Source organism: Lithobates pipiens, unplaced genomic scaffold, assembly GCF_037356315.1.
Source record: "Lithobates pipiens isolate NorthernLeopardFrog02 unplaced genomic scaffold, aLitPip1_a1.2 Scaffold_13, whole genome shotgun sequence".
In the NCBI taxonomy this organism is placed as follows: domain Eukaryota; kingdom Metazoa; phylum Chordata; class Amphibia; order Anura; family Ranidae; genus Lithobates; species Lithobates pipiens.
The window spans coordinates 175,086,789-175,096,919 of record NW_027507718.1 but is presented as its reverse complement, the minus strand read 5'-3'; the positions used below and the strand labels follow the sequence as shown (position 1 = coordinate 175,096,919).

Below are 10,131 nucleotides of genomic sequence, written 5' to 3'. Positions count from 1 at the left end.
GAGTTGTAAGTAGAGTGCAAGATTGCCTACGGCCACATCACCCTGAATGCGCTCGATCTCGTCTGATCTCGGATGCTAGGCAGGGTCGGGCCTGGTTAGTACCTGGATGGGAGACCGCCTGGGAATACCAGGTGCCGTAGGCTTTTTTCCATTATGTTGTTGGCTTTGGCGACCTGCTGTATTTTTCCTCTCGATTGCCCAAGGTGATCACCTACGGCCACATTACCCTGAATGCGCTCGATCTCATCTGATCTCGGATGCTAAGCAGGGTCGGGCCTGGTTAGTACCTGGATGGGAGACCGCCTGGGAATACCTGGTGCCGTAGGCTTTTTTCCATTATGTTGTTGGCTTTGGCGACCTGCTGTATTTTTCCTCTCGATTGCCCGAGGTGACCACCTTGGCTTTTGTCAAGAGAGTTGTAAGTAGAGTGCAAGATCGCCTACGGCCACATCACCCTGAATGCGCTCGATCTCGTCTGATCTCGGATGCTAAGCAGGGTCGAGCCTGGTTAGTACCTGGATGGGAGACCGCCTGGGAATACCAGGTGCCGTAGGCTTTTTTCCATTATGTTGTTGGCTTTGGCGACCTGCTGTATTTTTCCTTTCGATTGCCCGAGGTGACCACCTTGGCTTTTGTCAAGAGAGTTGTAAGTAGGGTGCAAGATCGCCTAGGGCCACATTACCCTGAATGCGCTCGCTCTCGTCTGATCTCAGATGCTAAGAAGAGTCGGGCCTGGTTAGTACCTGGATGGGAGACCGCCTGGGAATACCAGGTGCCGTAGGCTTTTTTCCATTATGTTGTTGGCTTTGGCGACCTGCTGTATTTTTCCTCTCGATTGCCCGAGGTGACCACCTTGGCTTTAGTCAAGAGAGTTGTAAGTAGGGTGCAAGATCGCCTACGGCCACATCACCCTGAATGCGCTCGATCTCGTCTGATCTCAGATGCTAAGCAGGGTCGGGCCTGGTTAGTACCTGGATGGGAGACCGCCTGGGAATGCCAGGTGCCATAGGCTTTTTTCCATTATGTTGTTGGCTTTGGCGACCTGCTGTATTTTTCCTCTCGATTGCCCAAGGTGACCACCTTGGCTTTAGTCAAGAGAGTTGTAAGTAGGGTGCAAGATTGCCTACGGCCACATCACCCTAAATGCGCTCGATCTCGTCTGATCTCGGATGCTAAGCAGGATCGGGCCTGGTTAGTACCTGGATGGGAAACCGCCTGGGAATACCAGGTGCCGTAGGCTTTTTTCCATTATGTTGTTGGCTTTGGCGACCTGCTGTATTTTTCCTCTCTATTGCCCGAGGTGACCACCTTGGCTTTTGTCAAGAGAGTTGTAAGTAGAGTGCAAGATCCCTTACGGCCACATCACCCTGGATGCGCTTGATTTCGTCTCATCTCGGATGCTAAGCAGGGGCGGGCCTGGTTAGTACCTGGATGGGAGACCGCCTGGGAATACCAGGTGCCGTCGGCTTTTTCCATTATGTTGTTGGCTTTGGCGACCTGCTGTATTTTTCCTCTCGATTGCCCGAGGTGACCACCTTGGCTTTTGTCAAGAGAGTTGTAAGTAGGGTGCAAGATCGCTTACGGCCATATCACACTGAATGCGCTCGATCTCATCTGATCTCGGATGCTAAGCAGGGTCGGGCTTGGTTAGTACCTGGATGGGACACCGCCTGGGAATACCAGGTGCCGTAGGCTTTTTTCCATTATGTTGTTGGCTTTGGCGACCTGCTGTATTTTTCCTCTCGTTTGACCGAGGTGACCACCTTGGCTTTTGTCAAGAGAGTTGTAAGTAGGGTGCAAGATCGCCTACAGCCACATCACCCTGAATGCGCTCGATCTCGTCTGATCTCGGATGCTAAGCAGAGTCGGGTCTGGTTAGTACCTGGATGGGAGACGGCCTGGGAATACCAGGTGCCGTAGGCTTTTTTCCATTATGTTGTTGGCTTTGGCGACCTGCTGTATTTATCCTCTCGATTGCCCGATGTGACCACCTTGGCTTTTGTCAAGAGAGTTGTAAGTAGAGTGCAAGATCCCCTACGGCCACATCACCCTGAATGCGCTCGATCTCATCTGATCTCGGATGCTAAGCAGGGTCGGGCCTGGTTAGTACCTGGATGGGAGACCGCCTGGGAAAACCAGGTGCCGTAGGTTTTTTTCCATTATGTTGTTGGCTTTGGCGACCTGCTGTATTTTTCCTCTCGATTGCCCGAGGTGACCACCTTGGCTTTTGTCAAGAGAGTTGTAAGTAGGGTGCAAGATCGCCTATGGCCACATCACCCTGAAGGCACTCGATCTCTTCTGATCTCGGATGCTAAGCAGGGTCGGGCCTGGTTAGTACCTGGATGGGATTCCGCCTGGGAATACCAGGTGCCGTAGGCTTTTTTCCATTATGTTGTTGGCTTTGGCGACCTGCTGTATTTTTCCTCTCGTTTGCCCGAGGTGACCACCTTGGCTTTTGTCAAGAGAGTTGTAAGTAGGGTGCAAGATCGCCTACGGCCACATCACCCTGAATGCGCTCGATCTCGTCTGATCTCGGATGCTAAGCAGGGTCGGGTCTGGTTAGTACCTGGATGGGAAACTGCCTGGGAATACCAGGTGCCGTAGGCTTTTTTCCATTATGTTGTTGGTTTTGGCGACCTGCTGTATTTTTCCTCTCGATTGCCCGAGGTGACCACCTTGGCTTTTGTCAAGAGAGTTGTAAGTAGGGTGCAAGATCGCTTACGGCCATATCACACTGAATGCGCTCGATCTCATCTGATCTCGGATGCTAAGCAGGGTCGGGCTTGGTTAGTACCTGGATGGGACACCGCCTGGGAATACCAGGTGCCGTAGGCTTTTTTCCATTATGTTGTTGGCTTTGGCGACCTGCTGTATTTTTCCTCTCGTTTGACCGAGGTGACCACCTTGGCTTTTGTCAAGAGAGTTGTAAGTAGGGTGCAAGATCGCCTACAGCCACATCACCCTGAATGCGCTCGATCTCGTCTGATCTCGGATGCTAAGCAGCGTCGGGTCTGGTTAGTACCTGGATGGGAGACGGCCTGGGAATACCAGGTGCCGTAGGCTTTTTTCCATTATGTTGTTGGCTTTGGCGACCTGCTGTATTTATCCTCTCGATTGCCCGATGTGACCACCTTGGCTTTTGTCAAGAGAGTTGTAAGTAGAGTGCAAGATCCCCTACGGCCACATCACCCTGAATGCGCTCGATCTCATCTGATCTCGGATGCTAAGCAGGGTCGGGCCTGGTTAGTACCTGGATGGGAGACCGCCTGGGAAAACCAGGTGCCGTAGGTTTTTTTCCATTATGTTGTTGGCTTTGGCGACCTGCTGTATTTTTCCTCTCGATTGCCCGAGGTGACCACCTTGGCTTTTGTCAAGAGAGTTGTAAGTAGGGTGCAAGATCGCCTACGGCCACATCACCCTGAAGGCACTCGATCTCTTCTGATCTCGGATGCTAAGCAGGGTCGGGCCTGGTTAGTACCTGGATGGGATTCCGCCTGGGAATACCAGGTGCCGTAGGCTTTTTTCCATTATGTTGTTGGTTTTGGCGACCTGCTGTATTTTTCCTCTCGATTGCCCGAGGTGACCACCTTGGCTTTTGTCAAGAGAGTTGTAAGTAGGGTGCAAGATCGCTTACGGCCATATCACACTGAATGCGCTCGATCTCATCTGATCTCGGATGCTAAGCAGGGTCGGGCTTGGTTAGTACCTGGATGGGACACCGCCTGGGAATACCAGGTGCCGTAGGCTTTTTTCCATTATGTTGTTGGCTTTGGCGACCTGCTGTATTTTTCCTCTCGTTTGACCGAGGTGACCACCTTGGCTTTTGTCAAGAGAGTTGTAAGTAGGGTGCAAGATCGCCTACAGCCACATCACCCTGAATGCGCTCGATCTCGTCTGATCTCGGATGCTAAGCAGCGTCGGGTCTGGTTAGTACCTGGATGGGAGACGGCCTGGGAATACCAGGTGCCGTAGGCTTTTTTCCATTATGTTGTTGGCTTTGGCGACCTGCTGTATTTATCCTCTCGATTGCCCGATGTGACCACCTTGGCTTTTGTCAAGAGAGTTGTAAGTAGAGTGCAAGATCCCCTACGGCCACATCACCCTGAATGCGCTCGATCTCATCTGATCTCGGATGCTAAGCAGGGTCGGGCCTGGTTAGTACCTGGATGGGAGACCGCCTGGGAAAACCAGGTGCCGTAGGTTTTTTTCCATTATGTTGTTGGCTTTGGCGACCTGCTGTATTTTTCCTCTCGATTGCCCGAGGTGACCACCTTGGCTTTTGTCAAGAGAGTTGTAAGTAGGGTGCAAGATCGCCTACGGCCACATCACCCTGAAGGCACTCGATCTCTTCTGATCTCGGATGCTAAGCAGGGTCGGGCCTGGTTAGTACCTGGATGGGAAACTGCCTGGGAATACCAGGTGCCGTAGGCTTTTTTCCATTATGTTGTTGGTTTTGGCGACCTGCTGTATTTTTCCTCTCGATTGCCCGAGGTGACCACCTTGGCTTTTGTCAAGAGAGTTGTAAGTAGGGTGCAAGATGGCCTATGGCCACATCACCCTGAATGCACTCGATCTCGTCTGATCTCGGATGCTAAGCATGGTCGGGCCTGGTTAGTACCTGGATGGGAGACCGCCTGGGAATACCAGGTGCCGTAGGCATTTTTTCATTATGTTGTTGGCTTTGGCGACCTGCTGTATTTTTCCTCTCGATTGCCCGAGGTGACCACCTTGGCTTTTGTCAAGAGAGTTGTAAGTAGGGTGCAAGATCGCTTACGGCCACATCACCCTGAATGCGCTTGATCTCGTCTGATCTCGGATGCTAAGCAGGGTCGGGCCTGGTTAGTACCTGGATGGGAGACCGCCTGGGAATACCAGGTGCCGTAGGCTTTTTTCCATTATGTTGTTGGCTTTGGCGACCTGCTGTATTTTTCCTCTCGATTGCCCGAGGTGACCACCTTGGCTTTTGTCAAGAGAGTTGTAAGTAGGGTGCAAGATCGCCTAGGGCCACATCACCCTGAATGCGCTCGCTCTCGTCTGATCTCAGATGCTAAGCAGAGTCAGGCCTGGTTAGTACCTGGATGGGAGACCGCCTGGGAATACCAGGTGCCGTTGGCTTTTTTCCATTATGTTGTTGGCTTTGGCGACCTGCTGTATTTTTCCTCTCGATTGCCCGAGGTGACCACCTTGGCTTTAGTCAAGAGAGTTGTAAGTAGGGTGCAAGATCGCCTACGGCCACATCACCCTGAATGCGCTCGATTTCGTCTGATCTCAGATGCTAAGCAGGGTTGGGCCTGGTTAGTACCTGGATGGGAGACCGCCTGGGAATGCCAGGTGCCGTAGGCTTTTTCCATTATGTTGTTGGCTTTGGCGACCTGCTGTATTTTTCCTCTTGATTGCCCGAGGTGACTACCTTGGCTTTTGTCAAGAGAGTTGTAAGTAGGGTGCAAGATCGCTTACGGCCACATCACCCTGAATGCGCTCGATCTCATCTGATCTCGGATGCTAAGCAGGTTCGGGCCTTGTTAGTACCTGGATGGGAGACCGCCTGGGAATACCAGGTGCCTAGGCTTTTTTCCATCATGTTGTTGGCTTTGGCGACCTGCTGTATTTTTCCTCTCGATTGCCCGAGGTGACCACCTTGGCTTTTGTCAAGAGAGTTGTAAGTAGGGTGCAAGATCGCTTACGGCCACATCACACTGAATGCGCTCGATCTCAACTGATCTCGGATGCTAAGCAGGGTCGGGCTTGGTTAGTACCTGCATGGGAGACCGCCTGGGAATACCAGGTGCCGTAGGCTTTGTTCCATTATGTTGTTGGCTTTGGCGACCTGCTGTATTTTTCCTCTCGATTGCCCGAGGTGACCACCTTGGCTTTTGTCAAGAGAGTTGTAAGTAGGGTGCAAGATCGCCTACGGCAACATCACCCTGAATGCGCTTGATCTCGTCTGATCTCGGATGCTAAGCAGGGTCGGGCCTGTTTAGTACCTGGATGGGAGACCGCCTGGGAATACCAGGTGCCGTAGGCTTTTTTCCATTATGTTGTTGGCTTTGGCGACCTGCTGTATTTTTCCTCTCGATTGCACGAGGTGACCACCTTGGCTTTTGTCAAGAGAGTTGTAAGTAGAGTGCAAGATTGCCTACGGCCACATCACCCTGAATGCGCTCGATCTCGTCTGATCTCGGATGCTAGGCAGGGTCGGGCCTGGTTAGTACCTGGATGGGAGACCGCCTGGGAATACCAGGTGCCGTAGGCTTTTTTCCATTATGTTGTTGGCTTTGGCGACCTGCTGTATTTTTCCTCTCGATTGCCCAAGGTGATCACCTACGGCCACATTACCCTGAATGCGCTCGATCTCATCTGATCTCGGATGCTAAGCAGGGTCGGGCCTGGTTAGTACCTGGATGGGAGACCGCCTGGGAATACCTGGTGCCGTAGGCTTTTTTCCATTATGTTGTTGGCTTTGGCGACCTGCTGTATTTTTCCTCTCGATTGCCCGAGGTGACCACCTTGGCTTTTGTCAAGAGAGTTGTAAGTAGAGTGCAAGATCGCCTACGGCCACATCACCCTGAATGCGCTCGATCTCGTCTGATCTCGGATGCTAAGCAGGGTCGAGCCTGGTTAGTACCTGGATGGGAGACCGCCTGGGAATACCAGGTGCCGTAGGCTTTTTTCCATTATGTTGTTGGCTTTGGCGACCTGCTGTATTTTTCCTTTCGATTGCCCGAGGTGACCACCTTGGCTTTTGTCAAGAGAGTTGTAAGTAGGGTGCAAGATCGCCTAGGGCCACATTACCCTGAATGCGCTCGCTCTCGTCTGATCTCAGATGCTAAGAAGAGTCGGGCCTGGTTAGTACCTGGATGGGAGACCGCCTGGGAATACCAGGTGCCGTAGGCTTTTTTCCATTATGTTGTTGGCTTTGGCGACCTGCTGTATTTTTCCTCTCGATTGCCCGAGGTGACCACCTTGGCTTTAGTCAAGAGAGTTGTAAGTAGGGTGCAAGATCGCCTACGGCCACATCACCCTGAATGCGCTCGATCTCGTCTGATCTCAGATGCTAAGCAGGGTCGGGCCTGGTTAGTACCTGGATGGGAGACCGCCTGGGAATGCCAGGTGCCATAGGCTTTTTTCCATTATGTTGTTGGCTTTGGCGACCTGCTGTATTTTTCCTCTCGATTGCCCAAGGTGACCACCTTGGCTTTAGTCAAGAGAGTTGTAAGTAGGGTGCAAGATTGCCTACGGCCACATCACCCTAAATGCGCTCGATCTCGTCTGATCTCGGATGCTAAGCAGGATCGGGCCTGGTTAGTACCTGGATGGGAAACCGCCTGGGAATACTAGGTGCCGTAGGCTTTTTTCCATTATGTTGTTGGCTTTGGCGACCTGCTGTATTTTTCCTCTCTATTGCCCGAGGTGACCACCTTGGCTTTTGTCAAGAGAGTTGTAAGTAGAGTGCAAGATCCCTTACGGCCACATCACCCTGGATGCGCTTGATTTCGTCTCATCTCGGATGCTAAGCAGGGGCGGGCCTGGTTAGTACCTGGATGGGAGACCGCCTGGGAATACCAGGTGCCGTCGGCTTTTTCCATTATGTTGTTGGCTTTGGCGACCTGCTGTATTTTTCCTCTCGATTGCCCGAGGTGACCACCTTGGCTTTTGTCAAGAGAGTTGTAAGTAGGGTGCAAGATCGCTTACGGCCATATCACACTGAATGCGCTCGATCTCATCTGATCTCGGATGCTAAGCAGGGTCGGGCTTGGTTAGTACCTGGATGGGACACCGCCTGGGAATACCAGGTGCCGTAGGCTTTTTTCCATTATGTTGTTGGCTTTGGCGACCTGCTGTATTTTTCCTCTCGTTTGACCGAGGTGACCACCTTGGCTTTTGTCAAGAGAGTTGTAAGTAGGGTGCAAGATCGCCTACAGCCACATCACCCTGAATGCGCTCGATCTCGTCTGATCTCGGATGCTAAGCAGAGTCGGGTCTGGTTAGTACCTGGATGGGAGACGGCCTGGGAATACCAGGTGCCGTAGGCTTTTTTCCATTATGTTGTTGGCTTTGGCGACCTGCTGTATTTATCCTCTCGATTGCCCGATGTGACCACCTTGGCTTTTGTCAAGAGAGTTGTAAGTAGAGTGCAAGATCCCCTACGGCCACATCACCCTGAATGCGCTCGATCTCATCTGATCTCGGATGCTAAGCAGGGTCGGGCCTGGTTAGTACCTGGATGGGAGACCGCCTGGGAAAACCAGGTGCCGTAGGTTTTTTTCCATTATGTTGTTGGCTTTGGCGACCTGCTGTATTTTTCCTCTCGATTGCCCGAGGTGACCACCTTGGCTTTTGTCAAGAGAGTTGTAAGTAGGGTGCAAGATCGCTTACGGCCATATCACACTGAATGCGCTCGATCTCATCTGATCTCGGATGCTAAGCAGGGTCGGGCTTGGTTAGTACCTGGATGGGACACCGCCTGGGAATACCAGGTGCCGTAGGCTTTTTTCCATTATGTTGTTGGCTTTGGCGACCTGCTGTATTTTTCCTCTCGTTTGACCGAGGTGACCACCTTGGCTTTTGTCAAGAGAGTTGTAAGTAGGGTGCAAGATCGCCTACAGCCACATCACCCTGAATGCGCTCGATCTCGTCTGATCTCGGATGCTAAGCAGCGTCGGGTCTGGTTAGTACCTGGATGGGAGACGGCCTGGGAATACCAGGTGCCGTAGGCTTTTTTCCATTATGTTGTTGGCTTTGGCGACCTGCTGTATTTATCCTCTCGATTGCCCGATGTGACCACCTTGGCTTTTGTCAAGAGAGTTGTAAGTAGAGTGCAAGATCCCCTACGGCCACATCACCCTGAATGCGCTCGATCTCATCTGATCTCGGATGCTAAGCAGGGTCGGGCCTGGTTAGTACCTGGATGGGAGACCGCCTGGGAAAACCAGGTGCCGTAGGTTTTTTTCCATTATGTTGTTGGCTTTGGCGACCTGCTGTATTTTTCCTCTCGATTGCCCGAGGTGACCACCTTGGCTTTTGTCAAGAGAGTTGTAAGTAGGGTGCAAGATCGCCTACGGCCACATCACCCTGAAGGCACTCGATCTCTTCTGATCTCGGATGCTAAGCAGGGTCGGGCCTGGTTAGTACCTGGATGGGATTCCGCCTGGGAATACCAGGTGCCGTAGGCTTTTTTCCATTATGTTGTTGGCTTTGGCGACCTGCTGTATTTTTCCTCTCGTTTGCCCGAGGTGACCACCTTGGCTTTTGTCAAGAGAGTTGTAAGTAGGGTGCAAGATCGCCTACGGCCACATCACCCTGAATGCGCTCGATCTCGTCTGATCTCGGATGCTAAGCAGGGTCGGGTCTGGTTAGTACCTGGATGGGAAACTGCCTGGGAATACCAGGTGCCGTAGGCTTTTTTCCATTATGTTGTTGGTTTTGGCGACCTGCTGTATTTTTCCTCTCGATTGCCCGAGGTGACCACCTTGGCTTTTGTCAAGAGAGTTGTAAGTAGGGTGCAAGATGGCCTACGGCCACATCACACTGAATGCGCTCGATCTCGTCTGATCTCGGATGCTAAGCAGGGTCGGGCCTGGTTAGTACTTGAATGGGAGACCGCCTGGGAATACTAGGTGCCGTAGGCTTTTTTCCATTATTTTGTTGGCTTTGGCGACCTGCTGTATTTTTCCTCTCGATTGCCCGAGGTGACCACCTTGGCTTTTGTCAAGAGAGTTGTAAGTAGGGTGCAAGATCGCCTATGGCCACATCACCCTGAATGCACTTGATCTCGTCTGATCTCGGAGGCTAAGCAGGGTCAGGCCTGGTTAGTACTTGGATGGGAGACCGCCTGGGAATACCAGGTGCCGTAGGCTTTTTTCCATTATTTTGTTGGCTTTGGCGACCTGCTGTATTTTTCCTCTCGATTGCCCGAGGTGACCACCTTGGCTTTTGTCAAGAGAGTTGTAAGTAGGGTGCAAGCTCGCCTATGGCCACATCACCCTGAAAGCGCTCGATCTCGTCTGAACTCGGATGCTAACCATTGTCGAGCCTGGTTAGTACCTGGATGGGAGACCGCCTGGGAATACCAGGTGCCGTAGGCTTTTTTCCATTATATTGTTGGCTTTGGCGACCTGCTGTATTTTTCCT

The 10,131-nt window shown here is 52.0% G+C and overlaps 29 non-coding genes and 16 pseudogenes across 29 annotated transcripts; all 45 read left to right on the top strand.

Moving 5' to 3' along the window:
- The first annotated feature begins 24 nt into the window (after positions 1-24).
- On the top strand, positions 25-143 carry LOC143976610 (5S ribosomal RNA). The gene has a single exon (XR_013272911.1). It is a non-coding gene; the product is annotated as a 5S ribosomal RNA (ribosomal RNA).
- Positions 144-209: 66 nt separating this feature from the next.
- LOC143976462 (5S ribosomal RNA) lies at positions 210-328 on the top strand. Its single transcript, XR_013272769.1, has one exon. It is a non-coding gene; the product is annotated as a 5S ribosomal RNA (ribosomal RNA).
- Positions 329-437: 109 nt separating this feature from the next.
- On the top strand, positions 438-556 carry LOC143978746 (5S ribosomal RNA). Its single transcript, XR_013273973.1, has one exon. It is a non-coding gene; the product is annotated as a 5S ribosomal RNA (ribosomal RNA).
- Positions 557-665: 109 nt separating this feature from the next.
- LOC143979525 (5S ribosomal RNA) lies at positions 666-784 on the top strand (annotated as a pseudogene).
- Positions 785-893: 109 nt separating this feature from the next.
- Positions 894-1,012, top strand: LOC143977689 (5S ribosomal RNA; annotated as a pseudogene).
- A 109-nt stretch (positions 1,013-1,121) lies between these two features.
- Positions 1,122-1,240, top strand: LOC143977630 (5S ribosomal RNA; annotated as a pseudogene).
- A 109-nt stretch (positions 1,241-1,349) lies between these two features.
- Positions 1,350-1,468, top strand: LOC143979400 (5S ribosomal RNA; annotated as a pseudogene).
- A 108-nt stretch (positions 1,469-1,576) lies between these two features.
- Positions 1,577-1,695, top strand: LOC143976979 (5S ribosomal RNA). Its single transcript, XR_013273268.1, has one exon. It is a non-coding gene; the product is annotated as a 5S ribosomal RNA (ribosomal RNA).
- A 109-nt stretch (positions 1,696-1,804) lies between these two features.
- On the top strand, positions 1,805-1,923 carry LOC143978968 (5S ribosomal RNA; annotated as a pseudogene).
- A 109-nt stretch (positions 1,924-2,032) lies between these two features.
- Positions 2,033-2,151, top strand: LOC143980033 (5S ribosomal RNA). The gene has a single exon (XR_013274180.1). It is a non-coding gene; the product is annotated as a 5S ribosomal RNA (ribosomal RNA).
- A 109-nt stretch (positions 2,152-2,260) lies between these two features.
- Positions 2,261-2,379, top strand: LOC143977102 (5S ribosomal RNA). Its single transcript, XR_013273387.1, has one exon. It is a non-coding gene; the product is annotated as a 5S ribosomal RNA (ribosomal RNA).
- A 109-nt stretch (positions 2,380-2,488) lies between these two features.
- On the top strand, positions 2,489-2,607 carry LOC143977318 (5S ribosomal RNA). The gene has a single exon (XR_013273603.1). It is a non-coding gene; the product is annotated as a 5S ribosomal RNA (ribosomal RNA).
- A 109-nt stretch (positions 2,608-2,716) lies between these two features.
- LOC143976978 (5S ribosomal RNA) lies at positions 2,717-2,835 on the top strand. The gene has a single exon (XR_013273267.1). It is a non-coding gene; the product is annotated as a 5S ribosomal RNA (ribosomal RNA).
- Positions 2,836-2,944: 109 nt separating this feature from the next.
- Positions 2,945-3,063, top strand: LOC143979057 (5S ribosomal RNA; annotated as a pseudogene).
- A 109-nt stretch (positions 3,064-3,172) lies between these two features.
- On the top strand, positions 3,173-3,291 carry LOC143980023 (5S ribosomal RNA). The gene has a single exon (XR_013274170.1). It is a non-coding gene; the product is annotated as a 5S ribosomal RNA (ribosomal RNA).
- A 109-nt stretch (positions 3,292-3,400) lies between these two features.
- On the top strand, positions 3,401-3,519 carry LOC143976766 (5S ribosomal RNA). Its single transcript, XR_013273061.1, has one exon. It is a non-coding gene; the product is annotated as a 5S ribosomal RNA (ribosomal RNA).
- Positions 3,520-3,628: 109 nt separating this feature from the next.
- LOC143976976 (5S ribosomal RNA) lies at positions 3,629-3,747 on the top strand. Its single transcript, XR_013273265.1, has one exon. It is a non-coding gene; the product is annotated as a 5S ribosomal RNA (ribosomal RNA).
- A 109-nt stretch (positions 3,748-3,856) lies between these two features.
- LOC143979056 (5S ribosomal RNA) lies at positions 3,857-3,975 on the top strand (annotated as a pseudogene).
- A 109-nt stretch (positions 3,976-4,084) lies between these two features.
- Positions 4,085-4,203, top strand: LOC143980011 (5S ribosomal RNA). The gene has a single exon (XR_013274164.1). It is a non-coding gene; the product is annotated as a 5S ribosomal RNA (ribosomal RNA).
- Positions 4,204-4,312: 109 nt separating this feature from the next.
- Positions 4,313-4,431, top strand: LOC143976887 (5S ribosomal RNA). Its single transcript, XR_013273178.1, has one exon. It is a non-coding gene; the product is annotated as a 5S ribosomal RNA (ribosomal RNA).
- Positions 4,432-4,540: 109 nt separating this feature from the next.
- Positions 4,541-4,659, top strand: LOC143976483 (5S ribosomal RNA). Its single transcript, XR_013272789.1, has one exon. It is a non-coding gene; the product is annotated as a 5S ribosomal RNA (ribosomal RNA).
- A 109-nt stretch (positions 4,660-4,768) lies between these two features.
- On the top strand, positions 4,769-4,887 carry LOC143976438 (5S ribosomal RNA). The gene has a single exon (XR_013272746.1). It is a non-coding gene; the product is annotated as a 5S ribosomal RNA (ribosomal RNA).
- Positions 4,888-4,996: 109 nt separating this feature from the next.
- Positions 4,997-5,115, top strand: LOC143979544 (5S ribosomal RNA; annotated as a pseudogene).
- Positions 5,116-5,224: 109 nt separating this feature from the next.
- LOC143977204 (5S ribosomal RNA) lies at positions 5,225-5,343 on the top strand. Its single transcript, XR_013273487.1, has one exon. It is a non-coding gene; the product is annotated as a 5S ribosomal RNA (ribosomal RNA).
- Positions 5,344-5,451: 108 nt separating this feature from the next.
- LOC143979286 (5S ribosomal RNA) lies at positions 5,452-5,569 on the top strand (annotated as a pseudogene).
- A 109-nt stretch (positions 5,570-5,678) lies between these two features.
- On the top strand, positions 5,679-5,797 carry LOC143978306 (5S ribosomal RNA; annotated as a pseudogene).
- A 109-nt stretch (positions 5,798-5,906) lies between these two features.
- On the top strand, positions 5,907-6,025 carry LOC143977076 (5S ribosomal RNA). Its single transcript, XR_013273361.1, has one exon. It is a non-coding gene; the product is annotated as a 5S ribosomal RNA (ribosomal RNA).
- A 109-nt stretch (positions 6,026-6,134) lies between these two features.
- LOC143976608 (5S ribosomal RNA) lies at positions 6,135-6,253 on the top strand. Its single transcript, XR_013272909.1, has one exon. It is a non-coding gene; the product is annotated as a 5S ribosomal RNA (ribosomal RNA).
- Positions 6,254-6,319: 66 nt separating this feature from the next.
- LOC143976461 (5S ribosomal RNA) lies at positions 6,320-6,438 on the top strand. The gene has a single exon (XR_013272768.1). It is a non-coding gene; the product is annotated as a 5S ribosomal RNA (ribosomal RNA).
- A 109-nt stretch (positions 6,439-6,547) lies between these two features.
- Positions 6,548-6,666, top strand: LOC143978631 (5S ribosomal RNA). The gene has a single exon (XR_013273962.1). It is a non-coding gene; the product is annotated as a 5S ribosomal RNA (ribosomal RNA).
- A 109-nt stretch (positions 6,667-6,775) lies between these two features.
- On the top strand, positions 6,776-6,894 carry LOC143979524 (5S ribosomal RNA; annotated as a pseudogene).
- A 109-nt stretch (positions 6,895-7,003) lies between these two features.
- On the top strand, positions 7,004-7,122 carry LOC143977688 (5S ribosomal RNA; annotated as a pseudogene).
- Positions 7,123-7,231: 109 nt separating this feature from the next.
- On the top strand, positions 7,232-7,350 carry LOC143978215 (5S ribosomal RNA; annotated as a pseudogene).
- A 109-nt stretch (positions 7,351-7,459) lies between these two features.
- LOC143979399 (5S ribosomal RNA) lies at positions 7,460-7,578 on the top strand (annotated as a pseudogene).
- A 108-nt stretch (positions 7,579-7,686) lies between these two features.
- LOC143976975 (5S ribosomal RNA) lies at positions 7,687-7,805 on the top strand. Its single transcript, XR_013273264.1, has one exon. It is a non-coding gene; the product is annotated as a 5S ribosomal RNA (ribosomal RNA).
- A 109-nt stretch (positions 7,806-7,914) lies between these two features.
- On the top strand, positions 7,915-8,033 carry LOC143978967 (5S ribosomal RNA; annotated as a pseudogene).
- A 109-nt stretch (positions 8,034-8,142) lies between these two features.
- Positions 8,143-8,261, top strand: LOC143980000 (5S ribosomal RNA). The gene has a single exon (XR_013274156.1). It is a non-coding gene; the product is annotated as a 5S ribosomal RNA (ribosomal RNA).
- A 109-nt stretch (positions 8,262-8,370) lies between these two features.
- Positions 8,371-8,489, top strand: LOC143976974 (5S ribosomal RNA). The gene has a single exon (XR_013273263.1). It is a non-coding gene; the product is annotated as a 5S ribosomal RNA (ribosomal RNA).
- A 109-nt stretch (positions 8,490-8,598) lies between these two features.
- On the top strand, positions 8,599-8,717 carry LOC143979054 (5S ribosomal RNA; annotated as a pseudogene).
- Positions 8,718-8,826: 109 nt separating this feature from the next.
- On the top strand, positions 8,827-8,945 carry LOC143979989 (5S ribosomal RNA). The gene has a single exon (XR_013274155.1). It is a non-coding gene; the product is annotated as a 5S ribosomal RNA (ribosomal RNA).
- Positions 8,946-9,054: 109 nt separating this feature from the next.
- Positions 9,055-9,173, top strand: LOC143976765 (5S ribosomal RNA). Its single transcript, XR_013273060.1, has one exon. It is a non-coding gene; the product is annotated as a 5S ribosomal RNA (ribosomal RNA).
- Positions 9,174-9,282: 109 nt separating this feature from the next.
- LOC143977316 (5S ribosomal RNA) lies at positions 9,283-9,401 on the top strand. The gene has a single exon (XR_013273601.1). It is a non-coding gene; the product is annotated as a 5S ribosomal RNA (ribosomal RNA).
- A 109-nt stretch (positions 9,402-9,510) lies between these two features.
- On the top strand, positions 9,511-9,629 carry LOC143977199 (5S ribosomal RNA). The gene has a single exon (XR_013273482.1). It is a non-coding gene; the product is annotated as a 5S ribosomal RNA (ribosomal RNA).
- A 109-nt stretch (positions 9,630-9,738) lies between these two features.
- On the top strand, positions 9,739-9,857 carry LOC143976878 (5S ribosomal RNA). Its single transcript, XR_013273170.1, has one exon. It is a non-coding gene; the product is annotated as a 5S ribosomal RNA (ribosomal RNA).
- A 109-nt stretch (positions 9,858-9,966) lies between these two features.
- Positions 9,967-10,085, top strand: LOC143977509 (5S ribosomal RNA). The gene has a single exon (XR_013273785.1). It is a non-coding gene; the product is annotated as a 5S ribosomal RNA (ribosomal RNA).
- The last annotated feature ends 46 nt before the right edge of the window (positions 10,086-10,131 follow it).